This window comes from Trachypithecus francoisi, unplaced genomic scaffold (genome assembly GCF_009764315.1).
Source record: "Trachypithecus francoisi isolate TF-2019V2 unplaced genomic scaffold, Tfra_2.0 Lachesis_group2, whole genome shotgun sequence".
In the NCBI taxonomy this organism is placed as follows: Eukaryota; Metazoa; Chordata; class Mammalia; order Primates; family Cercopithecidae; genus Trachypithecus; species Trachypithecus francoisi.
Window position 1 is genome coordinate 102,770,709 of NW_022681465.1, and position 19,303 is coordinate 102,790,011.

The following is a 19,303-nucleotide window of genomic DNA, read 5'->3' on the forward strand; positions in this document are numbered from 1 at the left end:
GGTGCAATCTCGGCTCACTGCAATCTCTGCCTCCCGGGTTCAAGCGATTCTTCTGCCTCAGCCTCCCAAGCAGCTGGGACTACAGGCGCACGCCATCATGCCTGGCTAATTTTTTTTTTTTTGTATTTTTAGTAGAGATGGGGTTTCACCGTATTGGCCAGGCTGGTCTCAAACTCCTTACCTTGTGATCCACCTGCCTTGGACTCCCAAAATGCTAGGATTACAGGCATGAGCCACCACTCCTGGCCTGGGGTCCATTTTTCATCATGCCAGACTGTTGTGTGCATTGCAGAATTTTAGTATCTCTCCCCAACCCCAGCCACTAGATGCCAAAAGTGCCCTTTAGTAATTGTGAAAACCAGAAAGCACCCTCCCTATTTTCAAATACCTCTGTAGGCACTGGACTGCCCCCAGTTGAGAACTACTGAACTTGAGCATGATTGTTGCTGTAAGTAACATAGTATGCAGCTGTCAGAAGAACGCAAAGAACCCCAGCAATGGTAGGAGGAGCCAAAGAGAAGCCTGCCCTGAGACCCTCTTCTCCGTGATGGCATGCGCTATCTACATCTTTCCCTGACCTGTGGACTCTGAGTCCAAAGAAGACAGGGCCAGCTCTGAGCTGCTGTGGAGCTCTCAAAAGCCACTGGATTTAATGGAATGGTTTAGGGAGTGCATAGAATTGTTTGAAGAAATAAGGAGAAACTATATGGGGTAGGGATTGGTTAGAAAGAACTGCCAGACATTCCTTGATAGTAAACGAGTTGGCCTAGTACATGTTAATAGATGTAGAGCTGGCCCACAGCCCCACAGAAGGGGTGTACATGGCCAAAGGCATGTCACTGCAGAATTCATGTTATCTGACCACTTTGGGAACCTGGAACACACTTGTGTCCACTCTAAGCCCTCTTCCTCATTTTTAGGTTGCATGTGATTATTTGGAAGGATGATGAGAAAAAGGGAAACTAACATTTATTGAGCACTTAGCATGGCCAGCCAAAGTACTAAGTATGTCCAAGTATGTTATTAATATATCACAGAGACACTGAGTGATTTGTGAGAAGGAGCAGAAGCTTGGGAGTTAGGTAGCTCCGGGTTTGAATTCTAGAACTGTGGCAAGTTACTTAATCTCTAAGCCACAGTTTCTTCCTATGGAAAATGGGGATAAAAAATACTAATAACCCAACTTGCCTGGTTATTATAAGATTTCATAAAATAATAAATTTAAAACACCGGATACCAGAAAAAGACACTTAATAAATGGCAAATATACTAGTATTTGGTTTTCCTAACAACACTGGTAAGAAAATATTCTCATGGTTCTACAGAGAAAGGAGGAAGACCTAGGACAAGATTAGGGCTGGGGATCTAAAAATATAATAAAGAAAATCAACCATTTTATTTCAAGTTTCTTATTTATTTACTCCAGGTCCCTTCACTGGGCTTTTTGAGGAAGAATTCCAGCAGTTGCTATGACCCTGAATACTGAATATTGGCCCTGGAGAGCCCAGCTCTACTCTATACTGGCCAAAACCACTGGGATGGTGGTGGTGGAGGAGTGTTCTGGGTCAAACATTATGGTGAGGAACAAATTAGAGAGTGTGCAAAGCAATGTGACCTACTGGTGAGGGGACATAAAACCATACCTTACTTAGATGGCTGGAGTTCCCTAGCATGTTAATAAGGAAGTGTATTGGAGACCTAGATTCTTGATGGCTTATGTTTAAATACTTAAGAGCTGACATTGAAAAGAACTTGATTTGTTTCATTTGATTCCAGTGGGTAGACACGGGGTCAGTGAATATAGGTGACAGGGAAGTATATTAATGTCCCTTATTGTAACTATGCCTAGAAAGTTCTGTAAGGCAGAAAATGGGTCTTACTTTAGTGTCTGTAGCATCAGCACAGGGCCTCCCCAACGTGGAGTGCCAAGGAGCACTAGCTGCTATCATCACTATGACTTGTCATCTGATTACTGCCTAGTCTTGGAAAAAGCAGTGGAGTCTAAGACACTGATTTTTTCTTCATTGGCCCATTTGCCAAATACCTTTGTTAAACAACAAACAACAACAACAGCAACAACAAAAACCAACCATGTCAGCCAGTGCTGAAACTCAGGACAGCTCATCTTTTAAAGTCAAGCAATAGGTTCTTTTTTCCTACTTTCAAAACCTCACAAAAACAAAACAAAAGCAAAAACAACTGTTTCTGTAAGGCTAGAAGGTTGTTCATGTAGTAAACCAAATAGCTATCCCTGGGATGATCTGAAAGTAAAATCTTAAGCTGGCTAAACATTGAGCCTGCTATGAAAGGTCATTCTAACTTCCTTTGACCTTCTTACAGCTGTGGTCCTCAGTATTTTGGTTTGTGGCAAGAAAGCATCGCTTCTCTTCTCCCATTTGAAGGGTCTAATGGCCTTATTTCCTCTTATGGTTTTTAATGAGGAATAAAGCCTTTACTTCACATCAGTTCCAAGCCCAAATTCTTCCTGCCTGATCCCTTAAATGCATGTTGTGAGACATCTAATAGATAAAGCTGATAAACCTGTAAAGTCTGCTGGGCCAGAAAATACAGAAACATCATCAGCTCTCTAGCTTGAGCTCACCAAAATGGATATTCCCCAAATGTAGCCTCGGCACAAAAGCAGCTGTCCTAATTACCTGCCTGTGACCAAGGAAATGTAATTAAAAAATTATATATAGAACTGCCCTTATTCCTACTTCACATTTTCATTTATTTACTAAATCATTCCAAAAATGTCTGTTGAGCCCCAACTATGTGTCAAAAACAGTCTCAAGTATTCAGCAACAATAATATTTGCTGAGTGTTTCCTATGTGACAAGAATGTGCTAAAGACATCACAGGCATTAACTCATGTGACCATCACAGCACCCTCTGAGGTAAGTACTACTATTCTCCTTACCTTGTCAATGAGGAAACTAGAACACAAATAAGTTAAGCAAATTTCCCAAGGTCACACAGATAATAAAGGAAAGAATTAGAAGTTTTTTGGGAGATAGTTGTTAGATGAAGGAAGAAATTAAACAATGATGATCAATACTTCCACCATTTTCTAGACTTTGATCAAGTATGCAAACCTATTATAGGTAGCAACTGAAGAATAGAAATGTTCTTTGCTACCAGAAGACCTAGATTCTTCTAAACACATCTTCTGCAATTTGTTAGTGAGCCCTAGCTTTGGTCTACTTCAGTGGATTCCAGACTTCTCAGATCAAGGACCTCTTGTAAGTTTAAAAAATAAACCCGGCCGGGCGCGGTGGCTCAAGCCTGTAATCCCAGCACTTTGGGAGGCCGAGACGGGCGGATCACGAGGTCAGGAGATCGAGACCATCCTGGCTAACACGGTGAAACCCCGTCTCTACTAAAAATACAAAAAATTAGCCGGGCGAGGTGGTGGGCGCCTGTAGTCCCAGCTACTCGGGAGGCTGAGGCAGGAGAATGGCGTAAACCCGGGAGGCGGAGCTTGCAGTGAGCTGAGATCCGGCCACTGCACTCCAGTCCGGGCGACAGAGCGAGACTCCGCCTCAAAAAAAAAAAAAAAAAAAAAAACCCAATTTGCACCTTACTAATAAGTTAGAAAAATACAAAATAAAAACTATTTTGAATTCAGTAACATTAACATTTTTTTTTTTTTCTTTTTCTCCTGAGGCAGAGTCTTGCTCTGTTGCCGAGGCTGGAGTTCAGTGGCATGATCTCAGCTTACTGCAACCACCGCCTCCTGGCTTCAAGCAATTCCTCTGCCTCAGCCTCCCAAGTAGCTGGGATTACAGGTATCAGCCACCAGGCCCAGCGTTTTTTTTGTTGTTGTTTTTTGTTTTTTGTATTTTTAGAGAGGTGCGGTTTCACCATGTTGGCCAGGCCGGTCTCAAACTCCTGACCTTGTGATCCGCCCACCTCAGCCTCCCAAAGTGCTGGGATTACAGGCATGAGCTACTACGTCCAGTCTTAAAATTTACATTTAATCAATGAATGCGTTAATTACTGTAACATAACCATAATACAACATATACTATAACATAAACAGAGGTCCATATACTTCTAAACCATTGATTTAGTCAGTCCAAAAACATTAAGCACTTGACATCTATGTACAGACTCTTTGCAATAACTCTACATTCTCCTTCAGATCCATGGAGCTATATGACTTCAGCCGAATCCTTTACTCTCTCTGAGCTGTAGTTTCCTCATCTCTAAAATAAGGATAATAAGAGCTGTTATTTCTTCAAAGGGTCTGAAAGAATTAATGTGAGACCAGCAAGAATTTGGAGAGCCTCTTGTCCTAGAGAGTACAAATATCGTTTAAAATACGGTCCCTGACGAACACAGTTCTGATGTAGTTAAGAAGAGAAGACAGACACGAAAGAATTATTAAGCAGAGCAACCACTAAACTGAACTGTGCCTTCTAGAATCCGGTTCTAAAATGTGATCTGATCATGAAAAGGAGTCTGCTATCACCTTAAACACACAGGGGAAATTCAGCTCCTAAAAGCTGTCAGAGATTTTTTTTTTTTTTTTTTTTTTTTTTGGTGTCAGGAGGGCTACTATCCATGACTGAGACCCTTGAAGTTACAGGGATTCACAGATAATTGTCTGGATTTAGATAAAACCCTTGCTTCTGCACTGAGACTGAAGTTGGGAACAGGAGCATGCACATATCATGGTAATTAGAGGTGTTTGACTTGGTTTCATTTGATTTGAAGCAACAACTCATTTTTGTCGAATGACTACCATGGCAAGGAGGTTATGCAAGTGTCTCCATATTAATATTCAGTAATATTTTAATCCAAATGTAATTTAAGGCACATTTATCATGTAAACTGAAACTCACTGTAACTTAACTGGCTCAACCCCCCGCATAGTATCACAATCTTGTAGTTTTACAGCTTGCCTTCTTCACATTTTCAGGATGAAACTGACTCCAGGAGATAGAATCTTGGAAGAAGTTTCTTGAAGAAGTTTCCCTCATTGATATTGGCTTGTGGGGAGCAGAATTTACTCCAGCCTCTCCCTTTGGGTTGTTGCATGAAAAAACAAGCCATTTCATCCCTGCCAGGACCCCCAGTTCACAGTGGTAATGAATATACAACCTGTTAACTGACATGCCTTTCTTTCCCCCACTCCCAGGAAAGCTCCTGGTCCCATGAGTAGGGGAGTTCAGATTAATAATTAAAAGGACTAACTGCTTATTTAATATTACTACTTACATGAATTATCACTCTTAATTCCTACCCAAAGAGGGGATGCTATTTTATACCTGTTATACAGATGAAGAAACCGCACAGGTGAACTCCCCATAGTCACGCTGCTAGCAAGCGAGGTGGCTGGGGTTTCATCTCAAGCAGCTGCCCCTAGGACTGCTCCTGTATACTGTATACTGTCTTGTGTGTTTGCCCCTAGCTTTCTAGGCTGCCGTTTCACTGTGGTTGACATATTTTACATATGTGACAAGAGAACATGGCCCCAATAAACTGAGAGGCAACTGAATGAAAAGGAACAAAGCCTTTGGTTGTGGTTTTATATGTGGCATTTGGTGACATGCTGGCAGGGAAAGAACGAGAGGAATGTCGGCAGGTGAGAGATGCTCATCCCTAAAGAAATTCTCAGAGCATGGTACTTAAAATCAGAATTATCTTTAAAGATCGGCTTTATTTTACAGATGAGAAAACAAAGGCTCAGACATTTGCCCACTATAAAAGAGCTGGTATGGCTCACATGGGTCTCAAAAACCCCACCCCACCCTGGTACAAAAAGGAAATATAGTTAAATGTTTCCTTACATCCCTGTCTCCCAGCCATCCTACTCCCTCATCCAAAGGTAAATTCTATCCGCAAGTCTATTGTATCTTTCTGGAGATATTCTATACACATGAAAAATACACTTTTTTTTTTTTTTTAACAAAAATGATAGCACTCTGTAGAATTAAAGTACCCTGGCCTTTTTACTTAACTATACAGGTTGGAGATTGCTCCCTTATCAGAACTTATGAAGCTGCCTCATTTTTTTTTCAAGTTAAACAGCTTTATTGAGGTATAATTTACATGATATACAATTCATGTGTTTTAAAATATGCAGTATGATGTGTTTTAGAAAATTTACACAGTTATGCAACCACCAAAAAATCCAATTTTGGAATAATTTCATCACTCCAGTAAGTTCCATTATGTCCATTAGCAGCCGATCTTGCTCCCACCCCTGGTCCCAGGAAAGCACTAATCTACTTTCTGTCTCTATAGTTTTGTGCTTTTAGAAATTTCTTATAAACAAAATCACTCAAAATTTACTGTGTGTCTGGTTCCTTTAATAGTATTGTGCCTGGCTTCTTTCTCTTAGCATGATGATTTTGAGATTCATCCATTGTTGCATATGTCAATAGTTCCTTTTTATTGTTGAGTAGTATTCCACTGCATAGATAAACCAGCTTTTGCTTATCCACTCACCAATTTATGAGCCTTTGGATTGTTTCCAGTTGGGAGCATTATGAATAATGCTGCAGTGAACATTGCACACAAGTCTTCATGGGAATGTGTGATTTCAGTTTTTGAGTGTAGTTACCCAGGAGTAAAATGACCGAGTTGTATGGTAAGCATATATTTAACTATTTAAGAAACTATCCAACTGTTTTCCAAAGAGGCAATACCCTTTTACATTCCTACCAACAACATATGGGAATTTCAGTTTCTCCACGTCCTTACCAACACTTCGTATTTTCCATCTTTTTGGTTTTAGGCATTTTACTGGATGTGTAGTGATATCTCATTGTGGTTTTAGTTTGCATTTTCATAATCTAGCAATACTGTGTGTCTTCGATGTGCTGATTTGCCATTTCTATATCTTTTTTAAGTATTCAAAATTTGTGTCCATTTTTAAATTGGGTTGTTTGCCTTATTATGAATTTTAAGACTTTTAAAATATGTATAAAACAAGCCCTTTATCAGATATTCTTAACACAAGTCCTTTATCAGATATGTTTCACAAATATTTTCTCCTAGTTTGTTGCTTGTCTTTTTTTTTATAACAGTATCTTTTTCTTGAAGAGCAAAAGTCTTTAATTTTGATAAAGTCCAATTTATCAATGTTTTCATGTATTTCATGTTTTGCATCATAACTAAGAAATCTTTGCTTAAGCCAAAGTTACAAAAATTTTCTTCTGTGTATCCCTATAGAAATGTTATAGTTCTAACTCTTATATTCAGGCCTATGATTTACTCCAAGTTAATATATGTGTATAGTGTGAGATAAGGGCCAAAGTTCATTTTTTCTTTTGTTATAGACATGGCATTGTTTCAGTATCATCTGTTTAAAAGACTATTTTCCCCTCATTGGCACCTTTGTCAAATCCAATGGAACATATACCGAGAGTCCATTTCTGGACTCTATTATGTTCCCTCATTTGGTAGGTCTGCACAATATTCCATTGTACTAATTTAACTAGTCTGTTATTGATGGACAATTGTGCTATTTCTAATTATTTTCTGTCCAAATAATGCTGTGGCAGATACATTGCATTGTGGGTCTGTCTTTTTGCATCTTATTTATACAGGATAAATTCAAGAGGAGTCAATGTTACATTTTGATAGACATTCACAAACTGCTCTCTGTAGATGTTCTGCTAATTCACAGTTACACCAGAAATATCTGAGAGCTCTCTCCAGAACCCCACAGAAAAATGTGTTAACAAATGTTTCATCTTTGCCGATAAAGTAAATAAAAATTGGTATCTCATAGTTTTAATTTGCATCTTCTTATTATGAATTAAAATATCTTTTATTTTGTGCATGTTTATAAGCCAACTATATTTCATTTTATGTGACATATGTGTTTCATGTCGTTTGCTCATTTTTCTGTTTATACTAAGTTCTTTGTGATACATGTTGCAAATGCTTCCTCCGGTTTTTTGTTTGTCTTTTGACTTTGTTTATTGAGTTTTGGCCCTGCAGAAGCTTTTTATTGTAATGCAATAAAATGCATGATAAATGTTAAGGCTTCTGTGTAAAACTAGAAAGGCCCTTCCTACTCTGCAATTCAAAAAAAAAATCTCTACAGTTTTTATGTTTTCTTTGTTTTATTTCAGACTTTTTAAAGCAAAATTTTGGGTTCACATATATTTTTATTTTTAACATTTTAAGTCTTTGATCTATCTGGAATTTATTTTAATTTAAAAAATCCACAACAGAGATATAGACCAATGGAACAGAACAGAGTCCTCAGAAATAATACCACACATCTACAGCCATCTGATCTTTGACAAACCTGAGAGAAACAAGAAATGGGGAAAGGATTCCCTATTTAATAAATGGTGCTGGGAAAATTGGCTAGCCATAAGTAGAAAGCTGAAACTGGATCCTTTCCTTACCCCTTATACGAAAATTAATTCAAGATGGATTAGAGACTTAAATGTTAGACCTAATACCATAAAAACCCTAGAAGAAAATCTAGGTACTACCATTCAGGACATAGGCATGGGCAAGGACTTCATGTCTAAAACACCAAAAGCAACGGCAGCAAAAGCAAAAATTGACACATGGGATCTAATTAAACTAAAGAGCTTTTGCACAGCTAAAGAAACTACCATCAGAGTGAACAGGCAACCTACAGAATGGGAAAAAATTTTTGCAACCTACTCATCTGACAAAGGGCTAATATCCAGAATCTACAAAGAACTCAAACAAATATACAAGAAAAAAACAAACAACCCCATCAAAAAGTGGGGAAAGGATATGAACAGACATTTCTCAAAAGAAGACATCCATACAGCCAACAGACACATGAAAAAATGCTCATCATCACTCGCCATCAGAGAAATGCAAATCAAAACTACAATGAGATACCATCTCACACCAGTTAGAATGGCAATCATTAAGAAGTCAGGAAACAACAGGTGTTGGAGAGGATGTGGAGAAATAGGAACACTTTTACACTGTTGGTGGGATTGTAAACTAGTTCAACCATTATGGAAAACAGTATGGCGATTCCTCAAGGATCTAGAACTAGATGTACCATATGACCCAGCCATCCCACTACTGGGTATATACCCAAAGGATTATAAATTACTCTACTACAAAGACACATGCACACGTATGTTTATTGCGGCACTATTCACAATAGCAAAGACTTGGAATCAACCCAAATGTCCATCTGTGACAGACTGGATTAAGAGAATGTGGCACATATACACCATGGAATACTATGCAGCCATAAAAAAGGATGAGTTTGCATCCTTTGTAGGGACATGGATGCAGCTGGAAACCATCATTCTTAGCAAACTATCACAAGAAGAGAAAACCAAACACCGCATGTTCTCACTCATAGGTGGGAACTGAACAATGAGATCACTTGGACTCGGGAAGGGGAACATCACACACTGGGGCCTATCATGGGAGGGGGGAGGAGGGAGGGATTGCATTGGGGAGTTATACATGATATAAACGTCATGCACATGTACTCTAGAACTTAAAGTACAAAAAAAAAAAAAAAAAAAAAGCCAGGCGTGGTGGCAGGCACCTGTAGTCCAAGCTACTTGGGAGGCTGAGGCAGGAGAATAGTGTGAACCCAGGAGGCGGAGCTTGCAGTGAGCCGAGATCACGCCACTGCACTCTAGCCTGGGCAACAGAGCGAGACTCTGTCTTGAAAAAAAAAAAAAAAAAAAATCAAGTAGGAATATAAGTTTTTTTTCCAAATAGCTACCCCGTTGTCCCAATCTTGTTAATTACATAATTCAACTTTCTCCACTGATATACATGTTATTTTTATGATATACTAAATTCCCATATGCATTTTAGTTCCATTCATGTGTCAGTATGTACACTCAATCCTCTATTCTCTGACTCTAAGTAGCATTCTTTCCTGCGTTACTCACATTCTCAAAACAACACACAGTAAGAGAATGAAGTGCTTTATGAATTGCTTGTAGTAACACTTAAATCTTCTCTCATTTTCTCCCTGCCCCCACTAGTTAACAATATTCAAGCTCTTTTTAACATCACTAAGAAAAATATAATTAGGACAGTAAATCTCTTTGGAAGTTTAAGAGATTGAACATCAGATACTATATTCTTGAGTCACACAATTTGGGGCTAACCCATTGGCTCATAATCTTTTATAAGAGCCAAAGATTTTGTGTAGGCAGTGTGTGTATGTATACACAAGTGTAAGGTACATGTACCATGTACATAGTGATAGCACTTCAGCAAACCACGACCCCTCCCAAAATATCCATATTGCTTGAAGAGCAAATACATTTGGCATTTTATGTCCTAATCCTTCTGAAATGGGATTTTCTCACCATTAAATGTCCTTCCCAACTGCATGTATTAAAGATGTGATGCTGAAATTTCTCTCCTAGGAGACTCAAGGGGGAAAAGAGCCAGTGTCAGTCATTCTAAATAGTGAGATGTGTCTGAACATATGGAGGATGTGAAGACACATGGAATAGGATTACCTTCTGCAAAATGATGCAGTTTTGAGTAGAACTTTGTTACCCACAAAACTGGTATCTCTATTCCTTCACAAACATCCCCATTTAGATCTGGGGCCCAGGCTGCCACCAGAACTCTCTGCCCCGGAGACTTCTCCCCAGTAAGAGACAGGTGATTGTGCCATGAAATCACTGGGTGCCAGGAGGGCTGCAGACCATGTTGGAGGAGACGCTTGCTTGCCTGCCTGCTGCATCACTGAATGTTTCCTGAATGTCAAGAAAGACAATGCCAGGAATAGTCCCTCCTTGCCCAGATCTCTGAAAAGCCAGGTAGGAGGTGAGATTCTGGATATACCTGCCAGCAACCTTTCAGAACTGTTCGCGTGTTCCTCACCCTAAGAATTCAAATTCTAGCACTTCAGGAACCGTGCCTTTATAGATTAAGCATAGAACTCTTCGGTACCCTAAAAATGTTCAATATGTACCTTTTTTAGGATAATGCTAGAAGACCCTTCTTTGTACTTAAAAAAGAGAAAAAAACAACTGAAAAATTTCCCTGGAAGTAGGGGTGAAAGGAGGAAATTCCACTGTGCTGTGGGAAAGAAAATGCCTGAACTAAAAAAACAGCAAGAAACAAGTGGTGGACACTACGGAGGTAGGTGTTCCACCAAACAGCCCTGAAAACCTGAAATTCCTCATCTCCCTGCACTTTCCATGGAAGGTGGCCAGAGGGCCTCAGTAACGGGAGAGATGCCATGGGCTCCATCCGGGCAGAGGCCCCATTTTGTCCAGGCTTCAGCGAACCAGAGGTGATTCCGGTCCTCTCCCTCGCTCTCTTCCGGCGCTGCTTCCTTCCCCCACCCCTCCAACAATAGTCCCGTCTTGATTTCTGTTCCAGGAGAGAACGGTGAGTCCCCAGTGCAAAGGAAACTCTAAGGATTCTTTCCACAGAGTTTTCTCACTGGGAAGAGGGAGGCGTGTGGACTGGCGTCTCCTCCTTGGCTGTGATGCTAGAGAAGGGGATCCTCCCTTTCTCCCTGAGGAAGACACAGAGCAGACGGCAAGATTTCTCATCCCCATTCTCAAACACTCAAAGGAAGAAACCGGCAGAGTACCTTTTCTTCCTGGAAGAACTCTGCGGTTCCCTCATGCGTGCACTACTGTTTTAAATGTTTTTTTCAAGCTACTGAAAAAAGCTAAACTATTTTTTAGGGTAATCTCCCTTAAATACTCATCACTACCCTCCCTGGGGGCTTTCTTACCCTGAGCCAGTAGCTTGAATAATAAGCAAAGCCTTGGTCCCCTCTTCAGCTTTGTTAGATCTGGGGAAGGGCCTAGAAATCTGCCCCAGGTAACTCTGATGATTGGTGCTCAGAAAGCACCTGAAAATAATACCATCAACCTTTCCTCTCCGAGAGTGCTAGGATCCCATGATATGGAGTTAACTTCATGGGGGAGATCACAGAAATCATGCCTACTGTTGCTCAGAGCTGAATAGATGGGAGACTGGTCCAGTAATACCACTATTTAATAGGGAGGTATGTTGTCTTGGACAAGGTCAAAGTTAACACATGGCTTTGTAACTCCTTGGAATAGGGACCTACATTCCCAGATCAATCTGTGTGCAACAGTCCAAAACCATAAGGCAGTGCTGCTCAAACTTGAATGTGCAACTGGTCACTTGGAGATCTTGTTAAAATGCTGATTCTGCTTCAGTAGATCTGCGGTGGAACTGGGATTGATTCCGCATTTCTAACAAGCTTCTAGCTGATGCCATGCTGTTGGTCCTTGGACCCCGTTTGAAGGCTACTACCTTAAAGGATACACATTTTTTAAAAGAAATTATTAGCTACAGATGACACTTTTTCCTTACTAAGGAAACTGAAAACAAGCAACATTAATTTACTGACCTTGAGCAAATCACATACTTTCTCTAGTTTATCTGTTAAACAAGGTGGTTGCCTTTCTTCACCTCTAAGATGAGGAGAATAAGGCACGTACTTGAGAATGGGGTAAGTGAAATGAAGTATCTAAAGTTCTGAGGAGGCCCCAAACCTAGTAATGACTCCTCCATAATTGCTGGCGCTGGTGGTGGTAGTGCCGTTGTTGGTAAATCACTCTCCCATTTAGTATCAGTGGTCATCACAGAATGAGGTCAGAGTGGGGCCATAATCTATCAAAGGAATATAGGAGAATTGTCCAGAATTATCTTTGTGTGCCCTGGTACTTGACACTAAAGAGAGATTTTATCAATGTTAATAGAAAGAGCCTTTTCGGTTTCTACTCCAATTAACAGATACCTAGAACTCCAATGTTGTTAAATGTAAAAAGCATCATCCAAAATCTCAACTTTTGGTATTAGGCATGTAGATTTGCCACTTTAAATTTGCCAAGTAAGTATAAAACTGCCTTGATCCAGTGGTTTTGGCTTTCTTCAATTGCCTTGAATTAAATAAAGGAAAGGGCATTGTGCTCAGCAAGGATATCACATTTCTCTCCCTGAATTTACCCCATGGTGTTTTGTCAATTCAGCCCAAGTGGCATTCCTTTAGCTTGGATTCACAGCCTTTGCCTATAACAAACCAGAGGGCTGAACATTTCCTACAAGGCTGGATCCTGGCTCACAGCTCTTTTAGTCAAGGAAAAACAAATGACCATGCTCTCTTTCGCCAAAAACAATTTGCAAACCCATCATCTGCCCAGAAAATAAATGGAAAATAAAATGCAACAACAGTCTTTTCTGTGTATCTATCTGATAAATGTTAATTTCCCATGAACAAATGGTTGGGGTGCTTACCAAGATGACATTTTAATACACATGTAGCAGCCGCATGCACACAACAGCAGAACAAGCCCATATAATTCCAGTCAATTCAGGTGAGGGATAAATACATCAAGCTGGCAGTTTGGCATTGTCTAGACTCCAAAAAAGTTTGACTAACTTTTTTTTTTTTAAACAAATTAACAGCTTCATTTGGCATTGTATAAAGATAGCATCTTTCACTCTACAGCCCACTGATTCATGAACTCATCTATTTAACAAATATTTATTGTGCATCTATGACAGGCTCTGTGCTATTGTAGGCCCTGGGCAAACAGCAGTGGACAAAACAAAGTCCTTGTCCTCGTGGTGCTTACTTTCTTGTGAACCTTATATTACACATAATGCTGGATGAGGACGTGTTCTTATTCTTGTATGTAAATACCATTGCTTTATGTAAATGTATTTGGTTTTTGAGTAGTCAAAAAGAACAGACATCATTAGGCTAGTTGTTTCTGAGGGTGCACATTAAAATTATTTGTTGCCTCTGTGTTACTGTCAGAGGGAGATCTGTGTCCATTGCTGCTTTATTTCATTATCCATATAATCATACAAGAAAAAAATGAGTGATTTAGGTAAAAACCAAATCAGGAAAATTAGAACAACTTTTTCTATAAGGTTTATATTTTCCTTATAACTGAAGCATACAATATGACGTGTGAATGCTGGTTTTTCAAACACCATTATCAATCTTTTTGCCTTTCTACATTACCATTAAATTAGGGACAAGGATCTAACTTGTAAAATAGGCTCATCTCAGCACACATTGTAAAAAACTAAGAAACAAAACCTTATGAGATAGAATCTACTAATATTTTTTAAAGGGAATAGACAAAGCTTAGTATCTGTGTTTTCCTTGATTAACAAATACATGCTCACTCTAAGATGCAAATAATATAGAAATGGATAAATCAAAAAGTGCTATTCAACAGGGCGCAGTAGCTCATGTCTGTAATCCAGCATTTTGGGAGGCCGAGGCAGGTGGATCACTTGAGATCAGGAGTTCAAGACTAACCTGACCAACATGGTGAATCCCCGTTTCTACTAAAAATACAAAAAATTAGCCAGGCGCGGTGGCAGGCAGCTGTAATCCCAGCTACTCGGGAGGCTGAGACAGGAGAATCGCTTGAACCTGGGAGGCAGAGGTTGCAGTGAGCTGAGATTGTGCCACTATACTCCAGCCTGGGTGACAGAGCCTGACTCTGTCTCAAAAAAAAGTGCTATTTATATTGATTTATAATGTTTACAGATCTAAGTAATTGATCTTGTGATTTACATATGGTTCTAGAACATTGATCATTATCATCAGATTGCTCAACCGGCTAGGACATTCCTTATTTCATAATACTAATAGCTTCTAAAATAACATTTGATATACTCAGAACTATCTTCTAGAGAGAACATCCAGTGCTGAATAGGAATTCCATTTGAAAGTATGGCTCTTCAAACAAGCATTTACAGTTAATGCTACCCTGAAGAAGACGGAGCAAGACATTGACCATCTGTTTTAGAGAATCACAGCATGTCAGCAAGAGTCTCATAGATCATCCCATGAAGTGGGTAGGGCAGGAGGAGACTGTAAACAAGCCCCCAGGTGACTTCTAATACACACACACACACACACACACACCTCGAAAATTACTTATTTATCCCATTTTGTCATTTCACAGATGAGAAAATTGAGGTCCAAGCAAGTAAAGAAACCTGTTGAGTCATGCATCTAGGAAATGCAGAGATTGGATGAGAACAGCAGCGTTCTGACTCCCAATCTGGTCTTTCCTACTCCACCAAGCCACATGAGAGGGCACCTTTTGCACGTTAGTGCAGAACAACTCAGCTTCGATTTGTCCCTAAGGTTAAGTGTCCAAATACGTATCTGTTATACCACAAGCTCTCAGTCTAACAAAAGGACCTGAATGGCTTTGGTTATTGGTGGTAGATTTTTTTGTTGTTTTTGCTGTTGTGTGTTTTGCTTTTGGAAAGTGGAGAGAAATTTAACTAAGACCTAAGAAAAAGCATCATTATTACTTGACAAACTAACGGTCATACAGGTCTTAAAGTTTAGAGTGAAAGAAAAATAGCAGTTGGATCAACCAGGCACCACACACACACACACGCACACACACATACGCACACACACGCACACCCATGGTGATACAGTGTTCTATTCTCTGTGTGAAGGTGAGTGGCTCACTATTAGAATGTTTGAGGAGAGAGCACCCCAAGTGTGCTCAGCCCTGGGCAGGAGGAGAATGTGTCACTTTAAGTCCTTTTCTCTTTAGCTGAGTCATGGTACAACCACGATGGTCTCCAAAAAAAAGTGTCTCCAGCCCTCCACAACCAGGGAAAAGGTCACCAATAACACAGATCTCAAGCAGTTGGGGAAGTGGGTGAAAGGGAGAATAAAATGTCTACAATATAACTGAAGTCTCTTTGCACGTTCATCTAAGTTGAAAACTTTTATCCCAAGACAAACTTGCCCCTGCATCGAGCTGTGTTGAATATAGCTGCATTCAATGAAGCTAAATCTGCCATTTCTGCCACTAGTGAAGATGAATATCAATACACTAAACTCTACACTCTTTTATTTTATAAGAATTTAGAGTTCAGAATATCTTCACTCAATGTGTGCCCAACTCTAACGCTATGAGGAATAATATCTGCTCTGTTAGATCCTTGATATAGTATCAAGCAAGAATAATGACACAGATTATAGGAGACTCATTCTATTCTCTGTATTAACAAAATACAGTACTCTTAAGTGTTAATATATGACTCTTAAAAAGTATATAACTGACACTGATTGACTCCTACTACTTGCCAAACATTATGTTAAGTGTTTTATGTCAATAGTTGTATTTAATCCTCACAACTCCATTATGTTGATGCAATTTTACATTTGGGGGCACTGAGACTTAGAACAGTTAAATACCTGCCCTGAGGGCCATAATCAGTAGGCAACGAAGCTGAAATTCAAACAAAAATTAGTATAACAACAGAGCCTGTGCTCTACTCACTCTAATTTGACTCACATCCCAGTACACAGATCAGGACACACATTCTAACACAATTTAAAATGTGTATAAGAAATTGTAATTTAGTTATGTGTACATTTTTGGCAGAAATTAACGAATAAAATATTGTGTGTCTCAAATTCTGGATCACTTCAAACTGGAATTCCCCCAATGATATCACAAAAGAGCCCTCTGATGACCCCCAGAGAATCACACACTGGAAGTTTCCACAAATGCCAACTCACTCCTTGGAGTTGAGTGAGTAAAGATAGATTGAGTGGTAGTGACTTAGACTAAACTAGTCGATGGCTTTTATTTTTTGGGTAGCCAAAATTCTTTTCCCCTGGTATCCAAGAAATATTTTCACAGCAATGACTTAGCAACTTAAATGGAAATATTGAATACACTTTTTTCTTTAAAAGAAAACTGCATATCCTCAGCTTCTTAATCTCAAGCCACAGTGAATACTCATGCTAGCATTGGGGCTGTTTTCTGAGCCACTGGCCTACCCACCTTATGCTTTCCTTGTCTTTAATTTAATTGCCTTCCTTGTCTTTAACAAATGACTCTGCTGTCATTTGTTTCCTATTGTGTTGCATCTGATGCTTTTACTCAACAAAACTAGAATGTGTTCTGTGATGTTGTTTTTGTTGAGCACAAAATTCAATACATTATCAAGAGAAATGAAACTGAAAGGAGCAAGTCAAGATCGCAGACCTGCATTTTCTTCTAGGGCCACAGTTGCTGATAAATGATGCAATAATGCCCTCGACAATCTATTCCAGCTACCTTTTGATCTGAAGATCTATGAAAATGGAGTAGTTAGAGGAGGTGGTAGGGTAGCTGTAAAAAATTTTCAATTGTTATTAGAATAATTTTGCATCCGCAAGCTGGCAAACACTATTCACGTCTCTTTACACTGCTCATTTTATGGTGCTCCTAAAGAAAGTCTCTTAAAAAAAGGAGAAGAAAAAAGAGGTCTGACTAATGGAACAAAAGCTATATCACAGTCTAGTTCTATCATGTTTTCTCATCCTTAGTAAGATGATGGTTCAATTTTGAATAAAGATTAATTACTTGAATGTGGTTAAAGCATAGTCTAGCCAAATTAATTTTAAAAATGAGATTCCAGCTATTTTTATCTTATTCTTCACATCCCAGATGATTTTAATCAGTGAATTTCACAGCAGTGAATATTTTTTAAAAGTATGCATGGCCATTGGCTTTTATCCATTCGACATCTCTCTGAATTAAAGTATCAATATTGGGAAACATAACGAATCTCTCAGAGTGACCTTGCTGAGCTATTTTTGACAACATGATTTCGGCTCCCTCATGGCTTGTGATGATGGGTTCCTGGTAACATTATCCTTTATGACAAATTTAATCGAAGCAAGTTAGACTTTTAAAAACTAGTTGCGTATCTAAGGTTGACTAGCTTGCTTTGCCCTATTTGGTGCTTGGAAAACCAGGCACTGGGTGAATGTTTTTCAATTGCGTCTATAACTTAGTTTTTCCCACCTACTGACATAAACAATCCATCTTAATCCTCCCATTCTAGCTGCATATCGTTTTCCAAAACTAAAGCTATATGCCCCAAAACCTTTGCCTTCTATCGTGTGGCAGATGACATCTTCCACTGACAGAAAATAATAAATTTACACTCAACCCGCATGGGGAACCTGAACACATAAGCTCCCCACATGCAGAAGTATTTCCAAGTGACATTCCCTTCTCTCTTTCCCTCCTACTTCAGTGATGCAGAATAACCATCATACAACAATTAACAGTCCTCCTTTAGGGGGATGTTGAATGGAAAGAAAAGAACAGGAGAAGGGCACCTCAATCCAGGCAACGTGTTAACAAAAACCCCAGAGCAAACCCACAGTCCTTGACAGACACCCCGATAAGGTTCCCAGGACACAGTACTGAGGAAAAGCAAATTCTCCAGTGGGACACATCTCATATGCCAGTGGCTCCTGGTTCACCCAGCCACATGATCTGTGCCAAAATTCAGATTTAACGCAGTGTCCTCCTTAGTCCCAATGTAATTCTATTTCTAGTTTTGCCAGCCTTAGCTCTGCAAAGCATCAGTATTCTCTTACCAAAAAAAACTATTAGCTTAAATTCTGGGCCATCTATCACTCATATCCTTTGGTTAAGGACTATACCCAGTAAGGTATTTTCTGTTGAAGATGCCCACAGCAGTATCCACCCAGGAACCTTGAAATGGAAGCAGAAATGATTGCATGGGTAACTTACCAGCTCCTGAGGTCTGAATGGCTGCAGCAGCCCCACTCCTTTACCTGATCCCTGCTCTCTCTGTCTCTCTCCCTCTCTCTCTCCCTCTTTCTCTTGTGTACAGATTGCAGGGAACTTAAAGAACTCGCAGGGACAGTGTTTCGAATGACTTAAGAAAGAGAACAGGAACAATACTTCGTTCTCTTTTTCTCAGATGAGTACCTTCGGGAAGAAGGAAGGAAGGGAGGGGAGAGGGAGGAAGTCAACAACCCTTTGCTTTCCTGAAAAAAATAAGGAAACAGAAGATAGACATCTCATTTTCTCTTAAACAAAATGTTGGAAGGGGCAAAAAAAAAAAAAAAAAAAAAATCTTTGAAAAAAGGAATTCCTCAAATATGCTGTCTGCCCTGGCAGTTTTAAAGAGATGAAACGCCTTAGTGGCCTGTCCTGTCCAAACAAACGGTGTTCCAGACAGGCAGGCTCTCCTGAGCCTGCAGCCTCTGGTATCTGGTTTGCAGAACTGACACAGCCGAAAGGGAACAAATCATATCATGTCGACTTAGAGCAAGGGAGAGCTTGGCCTGTTGTGCTAACCGAGGTAAACCTGCAGCCTGTAAGACAGTGTCGGGGCTGGTCAGCCAGGACTCCTGGCTTTTCCTAGGCCCTTTGAAACACCAGCATTGCTGCAATTCCTCACTGACTCTAGATCCTCAGAGTTTTTCCAGGATCAAATAGCAGATTTATGCCCACCAAACTTTAGGCAGTGGACTCAATCCAGCTTCCATCACTGATGG

General features: G+C 39.8%; 1 protein-coding gene across 1 annotated transcript in view; it reads right to left on the minus strand.

Moving 5' to 3' along the window:
- Positions 1 to 18,702, minus strand: part of ZNF366 (zinc finger protein 366) — a 69,433-nt gene extending 50,731 nt beyond the window's left edge. Inside the window, exon 1 of the mRNA XM_033179837.1 lies at positions 18,531 to 18,702. The gene's annotated coding sequence lies outside the window, so the exon portion shown is untranslated. The remainder of the gene's footprint in view (positions 1 to 18,530) is intronic.
- Between the last annotated feature and the right edge of the window lie 601 nt (positions 18,703 to 19,303).